Genomic DNA, 17,531 nt, shown 5'->3' with positions numbered 1-17,531 from the left:
TTATTTAGGTGAAAGCTCCAAAATGCTTGCCTAATATGTCTGTTTATCCAAAAGGAAGTATAGAGGGAGAGCTAGATAGATAGCATTGCATTACATTACATTACATGGCAATGCAATGCACAGTTGCTGAAGTAGAACCAAAATGAGCTTGTCATCTGGCTTCTGCAACTTTTAACATGAAAAATCCAATGAGGAGAAGAAAAGCAAAGCCAAAGAGTCCATCCCAAAATCCGACAAACAAGCAAAATGAACAAAAAGCATTGAATTCAATTCTTTCTGATTTTAGAAACTGCATTAAAGAAGGGGTGCACTGGTCCTGGAGATACTGCAATACCAGGTCAATGCGTGGAGTGGACAGAGCAAGCTCTTTTTCCATCTCCCTGTTCTAAAAATCCATTTAATATATGGTCCCCATATAGGGGACGTATCAGATATTAAACTGATAAGAACAGATACTACACTTGATCTTAGCCAAAAGGCCGAGAAGCGATAACCAGAATTGGTTTCCGACTACGGTGCCACCCAAGGATTCTGAAAAGTCCATTTGTGGAGATGGCCACCTGGACTCCCGTTAAGAAGACATGCTGTCAACCTCTAGATCCCTCACATGCCTGCACTTTTCGGCTTGCTGCTGCTGCAATCCACGCGTTTTAGATCTGCATAACTCCACCTCTTTTAGCACAGTACCCTCAACCCCCGGCTGTTCCCACCCGCCTCAACACCGTTGGAAGGGAGGAGAACCAATTAAGGCGGGGGGGGGGGGGGGTGGAACGAGCAGCTGTCTACCCTTAGCAGGAGGGTTGCTGATTAATTACCTCTCCTGCTGCTGCTGCTGCTGGCTGTCCAGCAGCAGACTGAAGGTGGCTGCTGCTGTGCGCAGGTATATAAAGGCTCAGAGCCTATTATGACACGCGCAGCCAGCGTTCCATTGCCACATTCCGTCTACTGCAGGCGGGATACCTGGATGGCTGAATGTCACTGAGAAGCTCACAGAGTCCGCCATAAGCAACAGTTTAAAGAATGCCACAGACTAATCAACCAAACTTTTTGGGTTGGTTTCTCTTTTATAGTCTGCAGGCATTAAATGAAAGAAGTCAGTGTTCCAGCAGAGGGAGACAACGTTTCAGAAAAGGCATTGTAGCAAACCAAAAAAGAAATTTTAAGCGCAGCAGAGTAACCAGCTCACATACCTGTTAGCTCAGGTGAGTTTAAAAGGCTGCTGTTGATAACAAGGGCATTTGCTAAATAGATGGTGTGTGTGCAACAATATACTGAAAGGTCAATTATATTGTGCAGCTTATCTCACCACCTGTAGTTATTTAGGTGAAAGCTCCAAAATGCTTGCCTAATATGTCTGTTTATCCAAAAGGAAGTATAGAGGGAGAGCTAGATAGATAGCATTGCATTACATTACATTACATGGCAATGCAATGCACAGTTGCTGAAGTTGAACCAAAATGAGCTTGTCATCTGGCTTCTGCAACTTTTAACATGAAAAATCCAATGAGGAGAAGAAAAGCAAAGCCAAAGAGTCCATCCCAAAATCCGACAAACAAGCAAAATGAACAAAAAGCATTGAATTCAATTCTTTCTGATTTTAGAAACTGCATTAAAGAAGGGGTGCACCGGTCCTGGAGATACTGCAATACCAGGTCAATGCGTGGAGTGGACAGAGCAAGCTCTTTTTCCATCTCCCTGTTCTAAAAATCCATTTAATATATGGTCCCCAGATAGGGGACGTATCAGATATTAAACTGATAAGAACAGATACTACACTTGATCTTAGCCAAAAGGCCGAGAAGCGATAACCAGAATTGGTTTCCGACTACGGTGCCACCCAAGGATTCTGAAAAGTCCATTTGTGGAGATGGCCACCTGGACTCCCGTTAAGAAGACATGCTGTCAACCTCTAGATCCCTCACATGCCTGCACTTTTCGGCTTGCTGCTGCTGCAATCCACGCGTTTTAGATCTGCATAACTCCACCTCTTTTAGCACAGTACCCTCAACCCCCGGCTGTTCCCACCCGCCTCAACACCGTTGGAAGGGAGGAGAACCAATTAAGGCGGGGGGGGGTGGAACGAGCAGCTGTCTACCCTTAGCAGGAGGGTTGCTGATTAATTACCTCTCCTGCTGCTGCTGCTGCTGGCTGTCCAGCAGCAGACTGAAGGTGGCTGCTGCTGTGCGCAGGTATATAAAGGCTCAGAGCCTATTATGACACGCGCAGCCAGCGTTCCATTGCCACATTCCGTCTACTGCAGGCGGGATACCTGGATGGCTGAATGTCACTGAGAAGCTCACAGAGACCGCCATAAGCAACAGTTTAAAAGAATGCCACAGACTAATCAACCAAACTTTTGGGTTGGTTTCTCTTTTATAGTCTGCAGGCATTAAATGAAAGAAGTCAGTGTTCCAGCAGAGGGAGACAACGTTTCAGAAAAGGCATTGTAGCAAACCAAAAAGAAATTTTAAGCGCAGCAGAGTAACCAGCTCACATACCTGTTAGCTCAGGTGAGTTTAAAAGGCTGCTGTTGATAACAAGGGCATTTGCTAAATAGATGGTGTGTGTGCAACAATATACTGAAAGGTCAATTATATTGTGCAGCTTATCTCACCACCTGTAGTTATTTTAGGTGAAAGCTCCAAAATGCTTGCCTAATATGTCTGTTTATCCAAAAGGAAGTATAGAGGGAGAGCTAGATAGATAGCATTGCATTACATTACATTACATGGCAATGCAATGCACAGTTGCTGAAGTTGAACCAAAATGAGCTTGTCATCTGGCTTCTGCAACTTTTAACATGAAAAATCCAATGAGGAGAAGAAAAGCAAAGCCAAAGAGTCATCCCAAAATCCGACAAACAAGCAAAATGAACAAAAAGCATTGAATTCAATTCTTTCTGATTTTAGAAACTGCATTAAAGAAGGGGGTGCACCGGTCCTGGAGATACTGCAATACCAGGTCAATGCGTGGAGTGGACAGAGCAAGCTCTTTTTCCATCTCCCTGTTCTAAAAATCCATTTAATATATGGTCCCCAGATAGGGGACGTATCAGATATTAAACTGATAAGAACAGATACTACACTTGATCTTAGCCAAAAGGCCGAGAAGCGATAACCAGAATTGGTTTCCGACTACGGTGCCACCCAAGGATTCTGAAAAGTCCATTTGTGGAGATGGCCACCTGTACTCCCGTTAAGAAGACATGCTGTCAACCTCTAGATCCCTCACATACCTGCACTTTTCGGCTTGCTGCTGCTGCAATCCACGCGTTTTAGATCTGCATAACTCCACCTCTTTTAGCACAGTACCCTCAACCCCCGGCTGTTCCCACCCGCCTCAACACCGTTGGAAGGGAGGAGAACCAATTAAGGCGGGGGGGGGGGTGGAACGAGCAGCTGTCTACCCTTAGCAGGAGGGTTGCTGATTAATTACCTCTCCTGCTGCTGCTGCTGCTGGCTGTCCAGCAGCAGACTGAAGGTGGCTGCTGCTGTGCGCAGGTATATAAAGGCTCAGAGCCTATTATGACACGCGCAGCCAGCGTTCCATTGCCACATTCCGTCTACTGCAGGCGGGATACCTGGATGGCTGAATGTCACTGAGAAGCTCACAGAGTCCGCCATAAGCAACAGTTTAAAAGAATGCCACAGACTAATCAACCAAACTTTTTGGGTTGGTTTCTCTTTTATAGTCTGCAGGCATTAAATGAAAGAAGTCAGTGTTCCAGCAGAGGGAGACAACGTTTCAGAAAAGGCATTGTAGCAAACCAAAAAAGAAATTTTAAGCGCAGCAGAGTAACCAGCTCACATACCTGTTAGCTCAGGTGAGTTTAAAAGGCTGCTGTTGATAACAAGGGCATTTGCTAAATAGATGGTGTGTGTGCAACAATATACTGAAAGGTCAATTATATTGTGCAGCTTATCTCACCACCTGTAGTTATTTAGGTGAAAGCTCCAAAATGCTTGCCTAATATGTCTGTTTATCCAAAAGGAAGTATAGAGGGAGAGCTAGATAGATAGCATTGCATTACATTACATTACATGGCAATGCAATGCACAGTTGCTGAAGTTGAACCAAAATGAGCTTGTCATCTGGCTTCTGCAACTTTTAACATGAAAAATCCAATGAGGAGAAGAAAAGCAAAGCCAAAGAGTCCATCCCAAAATCCGACAAACAAGCAAAATGAACAAAAAGCATTGAATTCAATTCTTTCTGATTTTAGAAACTGCATTAAAGAAGGGGTGCACCGGTCCTGGAGATACTGCAATACCAGGTCAATGCGTGGAGTGGACAGAGCAAGCTCTTTTTCCATCTCCCTGTTCTAAAAATCCATTTAATATATGGTCCCCAGATAGGGGACGTATCAGATATTAAACTGATAAGAACAGATACTACACTTGATCTTAGCCAAAAGGCCGAGAAGCGATAACCAGAATTGGTTTCCGACTACGGTGCCACCCAAGGATTCTGAAAAGTCCATTTGTGGAGATGGCCACCTGGACTCCCGTTAAGAAGACATGCTGTCAACCTCTAGATCCCTCACATGCCTGCACTTTTCGGCTTGCTGCTGCTGCAATCCACGCGTTTTAGATCTGCATAACTCCACCTCTTTTAGCACAGTACCCTCAACCCCCGGCTGTTCCCACCCGCCTCAACACCGTTGGAAGGGAGGAGAACCAATTAAGGCGGGGGGGGGGGGTGGAACGAGCAGCTGTCTACCCTTAGCAGGAGGGTTGCTGATTAATTACCTCTCCTGCTGCTGCTGCTGCTGGCTGTCCAGCAGCAGACTGAAGGTGGCTGCTGCTGTGCGCAGGTATATAAAGGCTCAGAGCCTATTATGACACGCGCAGCCAGCGTTCCATTGCCACATTCCGTCTACTGCAGGCGGGATATCTGGATGGCTGAATGTCACTGAGAAGCTCACAGAGACCGCCATAAGCAACAGTTTAAAAGAATGCCACAGACTAATCAACCAAACTTTTTGGGTTGGTTTCTCTTTTATAGTCTGCAGGCATTAAATGAAAGAAGTCAGTGTTCCAGCAGAGGGAGACAACGTTTCAGAAAAGGCATTGTAGCAAACCAAAAAAGAAATTTTAAGCGCAGCAGAGTAACCAGCTCACATACCTGTTAGCTCAGGTGAGTTTAAAAGGCTGCTGTTGATAACAAGGGCATTTGCTAAATAGATGGTGTGTGTGCAACAATATACTGAAAGGTCAATTATATTGTGCAGCTTATCTCACCACCTGTAGTTATTTAGGTGAAAGCTCCAAAATGCTTGCCTAATATGTCTGTTTATCCAAAAGGAAGTATAGAGGGAGAGCTAGATAGATAGCATTGCATTACATTACATTACATGGCAATGCAATGCACAGTTGCTGAAGTTGAACCAAAATGAGCTTGTCATCTGGCTTCTGCAACTTTTAACATGAAAAATCCAATGAGGAGAAGAAAAGCAAAGCCAAAGAGTCCATCCCAAAATCCGACAAACAAGCAAAATGAACAAAAAGCATTGAATTCAATTCTTTCTGATTTTAGAAACTGCATTAAAGAAGGGGTGCACCGGTCCTGGAGATACTGCAATACCAGGTCAATGCGTGGAGTGGACAGAGCAAGCTCTTTTTCCATCTCCCTGTTCTAAAAATCCATTTAATATATGGTCCCCAGATAGGGGACGTATCAGATATTAAACTGATAAGAACAGATACTACACTTGATCTTAGCCAAAAGGCCGAGAAGCGATAACCAGAATTGGTTTCCGACTACGGTGCCACCCAAGGATTCTGAAAAGTCCATTTGTGAAGATGGCCACCTGGACTCATGTTAAGAAGACATGCTGTCAACCTCTAGATCCCTCACATGCCTGCACTTTTCGGCTTGCTGCTGCTGCAATCCACGCGTTTTAGATCTGCATAACTCCACCTCTTTTAGCACAGTACCCTCAACCCCCGGCTGTTCCCACCCGCCTCAACACCGTTGGAAGGGAGGAGAACCAATTAAGGCGGGGGGGGGGGGGTGGAACGAGCAGCTGTCTACCCTTAGCAGGAGGGTTGCTGATTAATTACCTCTCCTGCTGCTGCTGCTGCTGGCTGTCCAGCAGCAGACTGAAGGTGGCTGCTGCTGTGCGCAGGTATATAAAGGCTCAGAGCCTATTATGACACGCGCAGCCAGCGTTCCATTGCCACATTCCGTCTACTGCAGGCGGGATACCTGGATGGCTGAATGTCACTGAGAAGCTCACAGAGACCGCCATAAGCAACAGTTTAAAAGAATGCCACAGACTAATCAACCAAACTTTTTGGGTTGGTTTCTCTTTTATAGTCTGCAGGCATTAAATGAAAGAAGTCAGTGTTCCAGCAGAGGGAGACAACGTTTCAGAAAAGGCATTGTAGCAAACCAAAAAAGAAATTTTAAGCGCAGCAGAGTAACCAGCTCACATACCTGTTAGCTCAGGTGAGTTTAAAAGGCTGCTGTTGATAACAAGGGCATTTGCTAAATAGATGGTGTGTGTGCAACAATATACTGAAAGGTCAATTATATTGTGCAGCTTATCTCACCACCTGTAGTTATTTAGGTGAAAGCTCCAAAATGCTTGCCTAATATGTCTGTTTATCCAAAAGGAAGTATAGAGGGAGAGCTAGATAGATAGCATTGCATTACATTACATTACATGGCAATGCAATGCACAGTTGCTGAAGTTGAACCAAAATGAGCTTGTCATCTGGCTTCTGCAACTTTTAACATGAAAAATCCAATGAGGAGAAGAAAAGCAAAGCCAAAGAGTCCATCCCAAAATCCGACAAACAAGCAAAATGAACAAAAAGCATTGAATTCAATTCTTTCTGATTTTAGAAACTGCATTAAAGAAGGTGTGCACCGGTCCTGGAGATACTGCAATACCAGGTCAATGCGTGGAGTGGACAGAGCAAGCTCTTTTTCCATCTCCCTGTTCTAAAAATCCATTTAATATATGGTCCCCAGATAGGGGACGTATCAGATATTAAACTGATAAGAACAGATACTACACTTGATCTTAGCCAAAAGGCCGAGAAGCGATAACCAGAATTGGTTTCCGACTACGGTGCCACCCAAGGATTCTGAAAAGTCCATTTGTGGAGATGGCCACCTGGACTCCCGTTAAGAAGACATGCTGTCAACCTCTAGATCCCTCACATGCCTGCACTTTTCGGCTTGCTGCTGCTGCAATCCACGCGTTTTAGATCTGCATAACTCCACCTCTTTTAGCACAGTACCCTCAACCCCCTACTGTTCCCACCCGCCTCAACACCGTTGGAAGGGAGGAGAACCAATTAAGGCGGGGGGGGGTGGAACGAGCAGCTGTCTACCCTTAGCAGGAGGGTTGCTGATTAATTACCTCTCCTGCTGCTGCTGCTGCTGGCTGTCCAGCAGCAGACTGAAGGTGGCTGCTGCTGTGCGCAGGTATATAAAGGCTCAGAGCCTATTATGACACGCGCAGCCAGCGTTCCATTGCCACATTCCGTCTACTGCAGGCGGGATACCTGGATGGCTGAATGTCACTGAGAAGCTCACAGAGACCGCCATAAGCAACAGTTTAAAAGAATGCCACAGACTAATCAACCAAACTTTTTGGGTTGGTTTTCTCTTTTATAGTCTGCAGGCATTAAATGAAAGAAGTCAGTGTTCCAGCAGAGGGAGACAACGTTTCAGAAAAGGCATTGTAGCAAACCAAAAAAGAAATTTTAAGCGCAGCAGAGTAACCAGCTCACATACCTGTTAGCTCAGGTGAGTTTAAAAGGCTGCTGTTGATAACAAGGGCATTTGCTAAATAGATGGTGTGTGTGCAACAATATACTGAAAGGTCAATTATATTGTGCAGCTTATCTCACCACCTGTAGTTATTTAGGTGAAAGCTCCAAAATGCTTGCCTAATATGTCTGTTTATCCAAAAGGAAGTATAGAGGGAGAGCTAGATAGATAGCATTGCATTACATTACATTACATGGCAATGCAATGCACAGTTGCTGAAGTTGAACCAAAATGAGCTTGTCATCTGGCTTCTGCAACTTTTAACATGAAAAATCCAATGAGGAGAAGAAAAGCAAAGCCAAAGAGTCCATCCCAAAATCCGACAAACAAGCAAAATGAACAAAAAGCATTGAATTCAATTCTTTCTGATTTTAGAAACTGCATTAAAGAAGGGGTGCACCGGTCCTGGAGATACTGCAATACCAGGTCAATGCGTGGAGTGGACAGAGCAAGCTCTTTTTCCATCTCCCTGTTCTAAAAATCCATTTAATATATGGTCCCCAGATAGGGGACGTATCAGATATTAAACTGATAAGAACAGATTTTTTTTTTTTTATCGAAAGCCCGAATTCGTGTACAAAACCCGAGTGCGCTTAAAAAAGTGACAAGTGCCACAAAAAAAGTGCACTAGGATGCTGGTCTTCTTGAAACCCTCTCCAAAAGGAGAAGGGTCCCCCAAACCATTCCCCGTCCCTCCGAGCCAAAAGGCCACAGCGAGGAACAGGGACAAAAAGCCACCTCCAGCCGAAGCCAGAGGCGACCCAATCTTACCCCCAGCACCTGCCCGAGTTCTCACCCGAGCAAGGCACTGGGAGCCAAAGACTGTGCTCCCCTCCCGGAAGAGGGGAGCCAACAACGCTCTCCTCCCGAAAGAGGAGAGCCAGGGGGGTTCAGGGGGGAGCGGAACCTGATGGCCACACACTCCCCCCCTAGACCTGCCAAGAGAGGAACCCGTAAGGGAACCGCATCCCGACAAAATCCTAGTAGGACGTGACACACGTGAATAAGTGGACACACAGTGACAAAGAAATTAAATAAATAGTGAAGGTTTCACAGTATAATACTGCCCGGACCTTCGACCGGGAATTGAAAAATTCCCCATCCTAAGGCCAGAAGGCCCGGAATAAGGGTGTGTGCGAAGAAAGAAAATTTGAAGTGCTTGTGCAAATGTGCCATAAACTCAAGTGGGGTTCCCAATCCCAGTGAGTTAAGGCACCCCAGGGTCACCACTCCTGGGGCACTTCACACTTCGGGCTTTCGATCTTCCCCGGCCCAATGGCGTCGATCCTGGGGGGCCATGCTTTCCACCAGATGACTATATTAGCCACCTGGCGTACTAACAAGCGCCTAAACCCCAGTGTGCATAATGTATCAATCTACTAGGGCGGCCAACATCCAAAACCGCCTTTTCGAAAGATACTACACTTGATCTTAGCCAAAAGGCCGAGAAGCGATAACCAGAATTGGTTTCCGACTACGGTGCCACCCAAGGATTCTGAAAAGTCCATTTGTGGAGATGGCCACCTGGACTCCCGTTAAGAAGACATGCTGTCAACCTCTAGATCCCTCACATGCCTGCACTTTTCGGCTTGCTGCTGCTGCAATCCACGCGTTTTAGATCTGCATAACTCCACCTCTTTTAGCACAGTACCCTCAACCCCCGGCTGTTCCCACCCGCCTCAACACCGTTGGAAGGGAGGAGAACCAATTAAGGCGGTGGGGGGGGTGGAACGAGCAGCTGTCTACCCTTAGCAGGAGGGTTGCTGATTAATTACCTCTCCTGCTGCTGCTGCTGCTGGCTGTCCAGCAGCAGACTGAAGGTGGCTGCTGCTGTGCGCAGGTATATAAAGGCTCAGAGCCTATTATGACACGCGCAGCCAGCGTTCCATTGCCACATTCCGTCTACTGCAGGCGGGATACCTGGATGGCTGAATGTCACTGAGAAGCTCACAGAGACCGCCATAAGCAACAGTTTAAAAGAATGCCACAGACTAATCAACCAAACTTTTTGGGTTGGTTTCTCTTTTATAGTCTGCAGGCATTAAATGAAAGAAGTCAGTGTTCCAGCAGAGGGAGACAACGTTTCAGAAAAGGCATTGTAGCAAACCAAAAAAGAAATTTTAAGCGCAGCAGAGTAACCAGCTCACATACCTGTTAGCTCAGGTGAGTTTAAAAGGCTGCTGTTGATAACAAGGGCATTTGCTAAATAGATGGTGTGTGTGCAACAATATACTGAAAGGTCAATTATATTGTGCAGCTTATCTCACCACCTGTAGTTATTTAGGTGAAAGCTCCAAAATGCTTGCCTAATATGTCTGTTTATCCAAAAGGAAGTATAGAGGGAGAGCTAGATAGATAGCATTGCATTACATTACATTACATGGCAATGCAATGCACAGTTGCTGAAGTTGAACCAAAATGAGCTTGTCATCTGGCTTCTGCAACTTTTAACATGAAAAATCCAATGAGGAGAAGAAAAGCAAAGCCAAAGAGTCCATCCCAAAATCCGACAAACAAGCAAAATGAACAAAAAGCATTGAATTCAATTCTTTCTGATTTTAGAAACTGCATTAAAGAAGGGGTGCACCGGTCCTGGAGATACTGCAATACCAGGTCAATGCGTGGAGTGGACAGAGCAAGCTCTTTTTCCATCTCCCTGTTCTAAAAATCCATTTAATATATGGTCCCCAGATAGGGGACGTATCAGATATTAAACTGATAAGAACAGATACTACACTTGATCTTAGCCAAAAGGCCGAGAAGCGATAACCAGAATTGGTTTCCGACTACGGTGCCACCCAAGGATTCTGAAAAGTCCATTTGTGAAGATGGCCACCTGGACTCATGTTAAGAAGACATGCTGTCAACCTCTAGATCCCTCACATGCCTGCACTTTTCGGCTTGCTGCTGCTGCAATCCACGCGTTTTAGATCTGCATAACTCCACCTCTTTTAGCACAGTACCCTCAACCCCCGGCTGTTCCCACCCGCCTCAACACCGTTGGAAGGGAGGAGAACCAATTAAGGCGGGGGGGGGGGGTGGAACGAGCAGCTGTCTACCCTTAGCAGGAGGGTTGCTGATTAATTACCTCTCCTGCTGCTGCTGCTGCTGGCTGTCCAGCAGCAGACTGAAGGTGGCTGCTGCTGTGCGCAGGTATATAAAGGCTCAGAGCCTATTATGACACGCGCAGCCAGCGTTCCATTGCCACATTCCGTCTACTGCAGGCGGGATACCTGGATGGCTGAATGTCACTGAGAAGCTCACAGAGACCGCCATAAGCAACAGTTTAAAAGAATGCCACAGACTAATCAACCAAACTTTTTGGGTTGGTTTCTCTTTTATAGTCTGCAGGCATTAAATGAAAGAAGTCAGTGTTCCAGCAGAGGGAGACAACGTTTCAGAAAAGGCATTGTAGCAAACCAAAAAAGAAATTTTAAGCGCAGCAGAGTAACCAGCTCTCATACCTGTTAGCTCAGGTGAGATTAAAAGGCTGCTGTTGATAACAAGGGCATTTGCTAAATAGATGGTGTGTGTGCAACAATATACTGAAAGGTCAATTATATTGTGCAGCTTATCTCACCACCTGTAGTTATTTAGGTGAAAGCTCCAAAATGCTTGCCTAATATGTCTGTTTATCCAAAAGGAAGTATAGAGGGAGAGCTAGATAGATAGCATTGCATTACATTACATTACATGGCAATGCAATGCACAGTTGCTGAAGTTGAACCAAAATGAGCTTGTCATCTGGCTTCTGCAACTTTTAACATGAAAAATCCAATGAGGAGAAGAAAAGCAAAGCCAAAGAGTCCATCCCAAAATCCGACAAACAAGCAAAATGAACAAAAAGCATTGAATTCAATTCTTTCTGATTTTAGAAACTGCATTAAAGAAGGTGTGCACCGGTCCTGGAGATACTGCAATACCAGGTCAATGCGTGGAGTGGACAGAGCAAGCTCTTTTTCCATCTCCCTGTTCTAAAAATCCATTTAATATATGGTCCCCAGATAGGGGACGTATCAGATATTAAACTGATAAGAACAGATACTACACTTGATCTTAGCCAAAAGGCCGAGAAGCGATAACCAGAATTGGTTTCCGACTACGGTGCCACCCAAGGATTCTGAAAAGTCCATTTGTGGAGATGGCCACCTGGACTCCCGTTAAGAAGACATGCTGTCAACCTCTAGATCCCTCACATGCCTGCACTTTTCGGCTTGCTGCTGCTGCAATCCACGCGTTTTAGATCTGCATAACTCCACCTCTTTTAGCACAGTACCCTCAACCCCCGGCTGTTCCCACCCGCCTCAACACCGTTGGAAGGGAGGAGAACCAATTAAGGCGGGGGGGGTGGAACGAGCAGCTGTCTACCCTTAGCAGGAGGGTTGCTGATTAATTACCTCTCATGCTGCTGCTGCTGCTGGCTGTCCAGCAGCAGACTGAAGGTGGCTGCTGCTGTGCGCAGGTATATAAAGGCTCAGAGCCTATTATGACACGCGCAGCCAGCGTTCCATTGCCACATTCCGTCTACTGCAGGCGGGATACCTGGATGGCTGAATGTCACTGAGAAGCTCACAGAGACCGCCATAAGCAACAGTTTAAAAGAATGCCACAGACTAATCAACCAAACTTTTTGGGTTGGTTTCTCTTTTATAGTCTGCAGGCATTAAATGAAAGAAGTCAGTGTTCCAGCAGAGGGAGACAACGTTTCAGAAAAGGCATTGTAGCAAACCAAAAAAGAAATTTTAAGCGCAGCAGAGTAACCAGCTCACATACCTGTTAGCTCAGGTGAGTTTAAAAGGCTGCTGTTGATAACAAGGGCATTTGCTTAATAGATGGTGTGTGTGCAACAATATACTGAAAGGTCAATTATATTGTGCAGCTTATCTCACCACCTGTAGTTATTTAGGTGAAAGCTCCAAAATGCTTGCCTAATATGTCTGTTTATCCAAAAGGAAGTATAGAGGGAGAGCTAGATAGATAGCATTGCATTACATTACATTACATGGCAATGCAATGCACAGTTGCTGAAGTTGAACCAAAATGAGCTTGTCATCTGGCTTCTGCAACTTTTAACATGAAAAATCCAATGAGGAGAAGAAAAGCAAAGCCAAAGAGTCCATCCCAAAATCCGACAAACAAGCAAAATGAACAAAAAGCATTGAATTCAATTCTTTCTGATTTTAGAAACTGCATTAAAGAAGGGGTGCACCGGTCCTGGAGATACTGCAATACCAGGTCAATGCGTGGAGTGGACAGAGCAAGCTCTTTTTCCATCTCCCTGTTCTAAAAATCCATTTAATATATGGTCCCCAGATAGGGGACGTATCAGATATTAAACTGATAAGAACAGATACTACACTTGATCTTAGCCAAAAGGCCGAGAAGCGATAACCAGAATTGGTTTCCGACTACGGTGCAACCCAAGGATTCTGAAAAGTCCATTTGTGGAGATGGCCACCTGGACTCCCGTTAAGAAGACATGCTGTCAACCTCTAGATCCCTCACATGCCTGCACTTTTCGGCTTGCTGCTGCTGCAATCCACGCGTTTTAGATCTGCATAACTCCACCTCTTTTAGCACAGTATCCTCAACCCCCGGCTGTTCCCACCCGCCTCAACACCGTTGGAAGGGAGGAGAACCAATTAAGGCGGGGGGGGGGTGGAACGAGCAGCTGTCTACCCTTAGCAGGAGGGTTGCTGATTAATTACCTCTCCTGCTGCTGCTGCTGCTGGCTGTCCAGCAGCAGACTGAAGGTGGCTGCTGCTGTGCGCAGGTATATAAAGGCTCAGAGCCTATTATGACACGCGCAGCCAGCGTTCCATTGCCACATTCCGTCTACTGCAGGCGGGATACCTGGATGGCTGAATGTCACTGAGAAGCTCACAGAGACCGCCATAAGCAACAGTTTAAAAGAATGCCACAGACTAATCAACCAAACTTTTTGGGTTGGTTTCTCTTTTATAGTCTGCAGGCATTAAATGAAAGAAGTCAGTGTTCCAGCAGAGGGAGACAACGTTTCAGAAAAGGCATTGTAGCAAACCAAAAAAGAAATTTTAAGCGCAGCAGAGTAACCAGCTCACATACCTGTTAGCTCAGGTGAGTTTAAAAGGCTGCTGTTGATAACAAGGGCATTTGCTAAATAGATGGTGTGTGTGCAACAATATACTGAAAGGTCAATTATATTGTGCAGCTTATCTCACCACCTGTAGTTATTTAGGTGAAAGCTCCAAAATGCTTGCCTAATATGTCTGTTTATCCAAAAGGAAGTATAGAGGGAGAGCTAGATAGATAGCATTGCATCACATTACATTACATGGCAATGCAATGCACAGTTGCTGAAGTTGAACCAAAATGAGCTTGTCATCTGGCTTCTGCAACTTTTAACATGAAAAATCCAATGAGGAGAAGAAAAGCAAAGCCAAAGAGTCCATCCCAAAATCCGACAAACAAGCAAAATGAACAAAAAGCATTGAATTCAATTCTTTCTGATTTTAGAAACTGCATTAAAGAAGGGGTGCACCGGTCCTGGAGATACTGCAATACCAGGTCAATGCGTGGAGTGGACAGAGCAAGCTCTTTTTCCATCTCCCTGTTCTAAAAATCCATTTAATATATGGTCCCCAGATAGGGGACGTATCAGATATTAAACTGATAAGAACAGATACTACACTTGATCTTAGCCAAAAGGCCGAGAAGCGATAACCAGAATTGGTTTCCGACTACGGTGCCACCCAAGGATTCTGAAAAGTCCATTTGTGGAGATGGCCACCTGGACTCCCGTTAAGAAGACATGCTGTCAACCTCTAGATCCCTCACATGCCTGCACTTTTCGGCTTGCTGCTGCTGCAATCCACGCGTTTTAGATCTGCATAACTCCACCTCTTTTAGCACAGTACCCTCAACCCCCGGCTGTTCCCACCCGCCTCAACACCGTTGGAAGGGAGGAGAACCAATTAAGGCGGGGGGGGGGTGGAACGAGCAGCTGTATACCCTTAGCAGGAGGGTTGCTGATTTATTACCTCTCCTGCTGCTGCTGCTGCTGGCTGTCCAGCAGCAGACTGAAGGTGGCTGCTGCTGTGCGCAGGTATATAAAGGCTCAGAGCCTATTATGACACGCGCAGCCAGCGTTCCATTGCCACATTCCGTCTACTGCAGGCGGGATACCTGGATGGCTGAATGTCACTGAGAAGCTCACAGAGACCGCCATAAGCAACAGTTTAAAAGAATGCCACAGACTAATCAACCAAACTTTTTGGGTTGGTTTCTCTTTTATAGTCTGCAGGCATTAAATGAAAGAAGTCAGTGTTCCAGCAGAGGGAGACAACGTTTCAGAAAAGGCATTGTAGCAAACCAAAAAAGAAATTTTAAGCGCAGCAGAGTAACCAGCTCACATACCTGTTAGCTCAGGTGAGTTTAAAAGGCTGCTGTTGATAACAAGGGCATTTGCTAAATAGATGGTGTGTGTGCAACAATATACTGAAAGGTCAATTATATTGTGCAGCTTATCTCACCACCTGTAGTTATTTAGGTGAAAGCTCCAAAATGCTTGCCTAATATGTCTGTTTATCCAAAAGGAAGTATAGAGGGAGAGCTAGATAGATAGCATTGCATTACATTACATTACATGGCAATGCAATGCACAGTTGCTGAAGTTGAACCAAAATGAGCTTGTCATCTGGCTTCTGCAACTTTTAACATGAAAAATCCAATGAGGAGAAGAAAAGCAAAGCCAAAGAGTCCATCCCAAAATCCGACAAACAAGCAAAATGAACAAAAAGCATTGAATTCAATTCTTTCTGATTTTAGAAACTGCATTAAAGAAGGGATGCACCGCTCCTGGAGATACTGCAATACCAGGTCAATGCGTGGAGTGGACAGAGCAAGCTCTTTTTCCATCTCCCTGTTCTAAAAATCCATTTAATATATGGTCCCCAGATAGGGGACGTATCAGATATTAAACTGATAAGAACAGATACTACACTTGATCTTAGCCAAAAGGCCGAGAAGCGATAACCAGAATTGGTTTCCGACTACGGTGCCACCCAAGGATTCTGAAAAGTCCATTTGTGGAGATGGCCACCTGGACTCCCGTTAAGAAGACATGCTGTCAACCTCTAGATCCCTCACATGCCTGCACTTTTCGGCTTGCTGCTGCTGCAATCCACGCGTTTTAGATCTGCATAACTCCACCTCTTTTAGCACAGTACCCTCAACCCCCGGCTGTTCCCACCCGCCTCAACACCGTTGGAAGGGAGGAGAACCAATTAAGGCGGGGGGGGGGGGGTGGAACGAGCAGCTGTCTACCCTTAGCAGGAGGGTTGCTGATTAATTACCTCTCCTGCTGCTGCTGCTGCTGGCTGTCCAGCAGCAGACTGAAGGTGGCTGCTGCTGTGCGCAGGTATATAAAGGCTCAGAGCCTATTATGACACGCGCAGCCAGCGTTCCATTGCCACATTCCGTCTACTGCAGGCGGGATACCTGGATGGCTGAATGTCACTGAGAAGCTCACAGAGACCGCCATAAGCAACAGTTTAAAAGAATGCCACAGACTAATCAACCAAACTTTTTGGGTTGGTTTCTCTTTTATAGTCTGCAGGCATTAAATGAAAGAAGTCAGTGTTCCAGCAGAGGGAGACAACGTTTCAGAAAAGGCATTGTAGCAAACCAAAAAAGAAATTTTAAGCGCAGCAGAGTAACCAGCTCACATACCTGTTAGCTCAGGTGAGTTTAAAAGGCTGCTGTTGATAACAAGGGCATTTGCTAAATAGATGGTGTGTGTGCAACAATATACTGAAAGGTCAATTATATTGTGCAGCTTATCTCACCACCTGTAGTTATTTAGGTGAAAGCTCCAAAATGCTTGCCTAATATGTCTGTTTATCCAAAAGGAAGTATAGAGGGAGAGCTAGATAGATAGCATTGCATTACATTACATTACATGGCAATGCAATGCACAGTTGCTGAAGTTGAACCAAAATGAGCTTGTCATCTGGCTTCTGCAACTTTTAACATGAAAAATCCAATGAGGAGAAGAAAAGCAAAGCCAAAGAGTCCATCCCAAAATCCGACAAACAAGCAAAATGAACAAAAAGCATTGAATTCAATTCTTTCTGATTTTAGAAACTGCATTAAAGGAGGGGTGCACCGGTCCTGGAGATACTGCAATACCAGGTCAATGCGTGGAGTGGACAGAGCAAGCTCTTTTTCCATCTCCCTGTTCTAAAAATCCATTTAATATATGGTCCCCAGATAGGGGACGTATCAGATATTAAACTGATAAGAACAGATACTACACTTGATCTTAGCCAAAAGGCCGAGAAGCGATAACCAGAATTGGTTTCCGACTACGGTGCCACCCAAGGATTCTGAAAAGTCCATTTGTGGAGATGGCCACCTGGACTCCCGTTAAGAAGACATGCTGTCAACCTCTAGATCCCTCACATGCCTGCACTTTTCGGCTTGCTGCTGCTGCAATCCACGCGTTTTAGATCTGCATAACTCCACCTCTTTTAGCACAGTACCCTCAACCCCCGGCTGTTCCCACCCGCATCAACACCGTTGGAAGGGAGGAGAACCAATTAAGGCGGGGGGGGGGGTGGAACGAGCAGCTGTCTACCCTTAGCAGGAGGGTTGCTGATTAATTACCTCTCCTGCTGCTGATGCTGCTGGCTGTCCAGCAGCAGACTGAAGGTGGCTGCTGCTGTGCGCAGGTATATAAAGGCTCAGAGCCTATTATGACACGCGCA

At 45.5% G+C, this 17,531-nt stretch overlaps 13 non-coding genes and 1 pseudogene across 13 annotated transcripts; all 14 read right to left on the bottom strand.

Annotated features, from left to right (window-relative positions):
• Positions 1–300: 300 nt before the first annotated feature.
• LOC141236894 (U2 spliceosomal RNA) lies at positions 301–491 on the bottom strand. The gene has a single exon (XR_012302465.1). It is a non-coding gene; the product is annotated as a U2 spliceosomal RNA (small nuclear RNA).
• A 1,124-nt stretch (positions 492–1,615) lies between these two features.
• Positions 1,616–1,806, bottom strand: LOC141237010 (U2 spliceosomal RNA). Its single transcript, XR_012302577.1, has one exon. It is a non-coding gene; the product is annotated as a U2 spliceosomal RNA (small nuclear RNA).
• A 1,118-nt stretch (positions 1,807–2,924) lies between these two features.
• LOC141237238 (U2 spliceosomal RNA) lies at positions 2,925–3,115 on the bottom strand. Its single transcript, XR_012302795.1, has one exon. It is a non-coding gene; the product is annotated as a U2 spliceosomal RNA (small nuclear RNA).
• A 1,121-nt stretch (positions 3,116–4,236) lies between these two features.
• LOC141237008 (U2 spliceosomal RNA) lies at positions 4,237–4,427 on the bottom strand. The gene has a single exon (XR_012302575.1). It is a non-coding gene; the product is annotated as a U2 spliceosomal RNA (small nuclear RNA).
• A 1,122-nt stretch (positions 4,428–5,549) lies between these two features.
• LOC141237007 (U2 spliceosomal RNA) lies at positions 5,550–5,740 on the bottom strand. The gene has a single exon (XR_012302574.1). It is a non-coding gene; the product is annotated as a U2 spliceosomal RNA (small nuclear RNA).
• Positions 5,741–6,863: 1,123 nt separating this feature from the next.
• On the bottom strand, positions 6,864–7,054 carry LOC141237258 (U2 spliceosomal RNA). Its single transcript, XR_012302814.1, has one exon. It is a non-coding gene; the product is annotated as a U2 spliceosomal RNA (small nuclear RNA).
• Positions 7,055–8,174: 1,120 nt separating this feature from the next.
• Positions 8,175–8,359, bottom strand: LOC141236840 (U2 spliceosomal RNA). Its single transcript, XR_012302431.1, has one exon. It is a non-coding gene; the product is annotated as a U2 spliceosomal RNA (small nuclear RNA).
• Positions 8,360–9,148: 789 nt separating this feature from the next.
• On the bottom strand, positions 9,149–9,240 carry LOC141236866 (U2 spliceosomal RNA; annotated as a pseudogene).
• A 1,121-nt stretch (positions 9,241–10,361) lies between these two features.
• Positions 10,362–10,552, bottom strand: LOC141237006 (U2 spliceosomal RNA). The gene has a single exon (XR_012302573.1). It is a non-coding gene; the product is annotated as a U2 spliceosomal RNA (small nuclear RNA).
• Positions 10,553–11,674: 1,122 nt separating this feature from the next.
• On the bottom strand, positions 11,675–11,865 carry LOC141237257 (U2 spliceosomal RNA). Its single transcript, XR_012302813.1, has one exon. It is a non-coding gene; the product is annotated as a U2 spliceosomal RNA (small nuclear RNA).
• A 1,118-nt stretch (positions 11,866–12,983) lies between these two features.
• On the bottom strand, positions 12,984–13,174 carry LOC141237005 (U2 spliceosomal RNA). The gene has a single exon (XR_012302572.1). It is a non-coding gene; the product is annotated as a U2 spliceosomal RNA (small nuclear RNA).
• Positions 13,175–14,294: 1,120 nt separating this feature from the next.
• LOC141237004 (U2 spliceosomal RNA) lies at positions 14,295–14,485 on the bottom strand. Its single transcript, XR_012302571.1, has one exon. It is a non-coding gene; the product is annotated as a U2 spliceosomal RNA (small nuclear RNA).
• A 1,120-nt stretch (positions 14,486–15,605) lies between these two features.
• Positions 15,606–15,796, bottom strand: LOC141237243 (U2 spliceosomal RNA). Its single transcript, XR_012302800.1, has one exon. It is a non-coding gene; the product is annotated as a U2 spliceosomal RNA (small nuclear RNA).
• A 1,123-nt stretch (positions 15,797–16,919) lies between these two features.
• Positions 16,920–17,110, bottom strand: LOC141237251 (U2 spliceosomal RNA). Its single transcript, XR_012302807.1, has one exon. It is a non-coding gene; the product is annotated as a U2 spliceosomal RNA (small nuclear RNA).
• Between the last annotated feature and the right edge of the window lie 421 nt (positions 17,111–17,531).

The sequence above is a fragment of the Phyllobates terribilis genome, unplaced genomic scaffold (genome assembly GCF_046119375.1).
Source record: "Phyllobates terribilis strain yellow unplaced genomic scaffold, ASM4611937v1 Scaffold_729__1_contigs__length_748246, whole genome shotgun sequence".
In the NCBI taxonomy this organism is placed as follows: domain Eukaryota; kingdom Metazoa; phylum Chordata; class Amphibia; order Anura; family Dendrobatidae; genus Phyllobates; species Phyllobates terribilis.
This window is presented reverse-complemented; position numbering and strand designations above follow the sequence as displayed.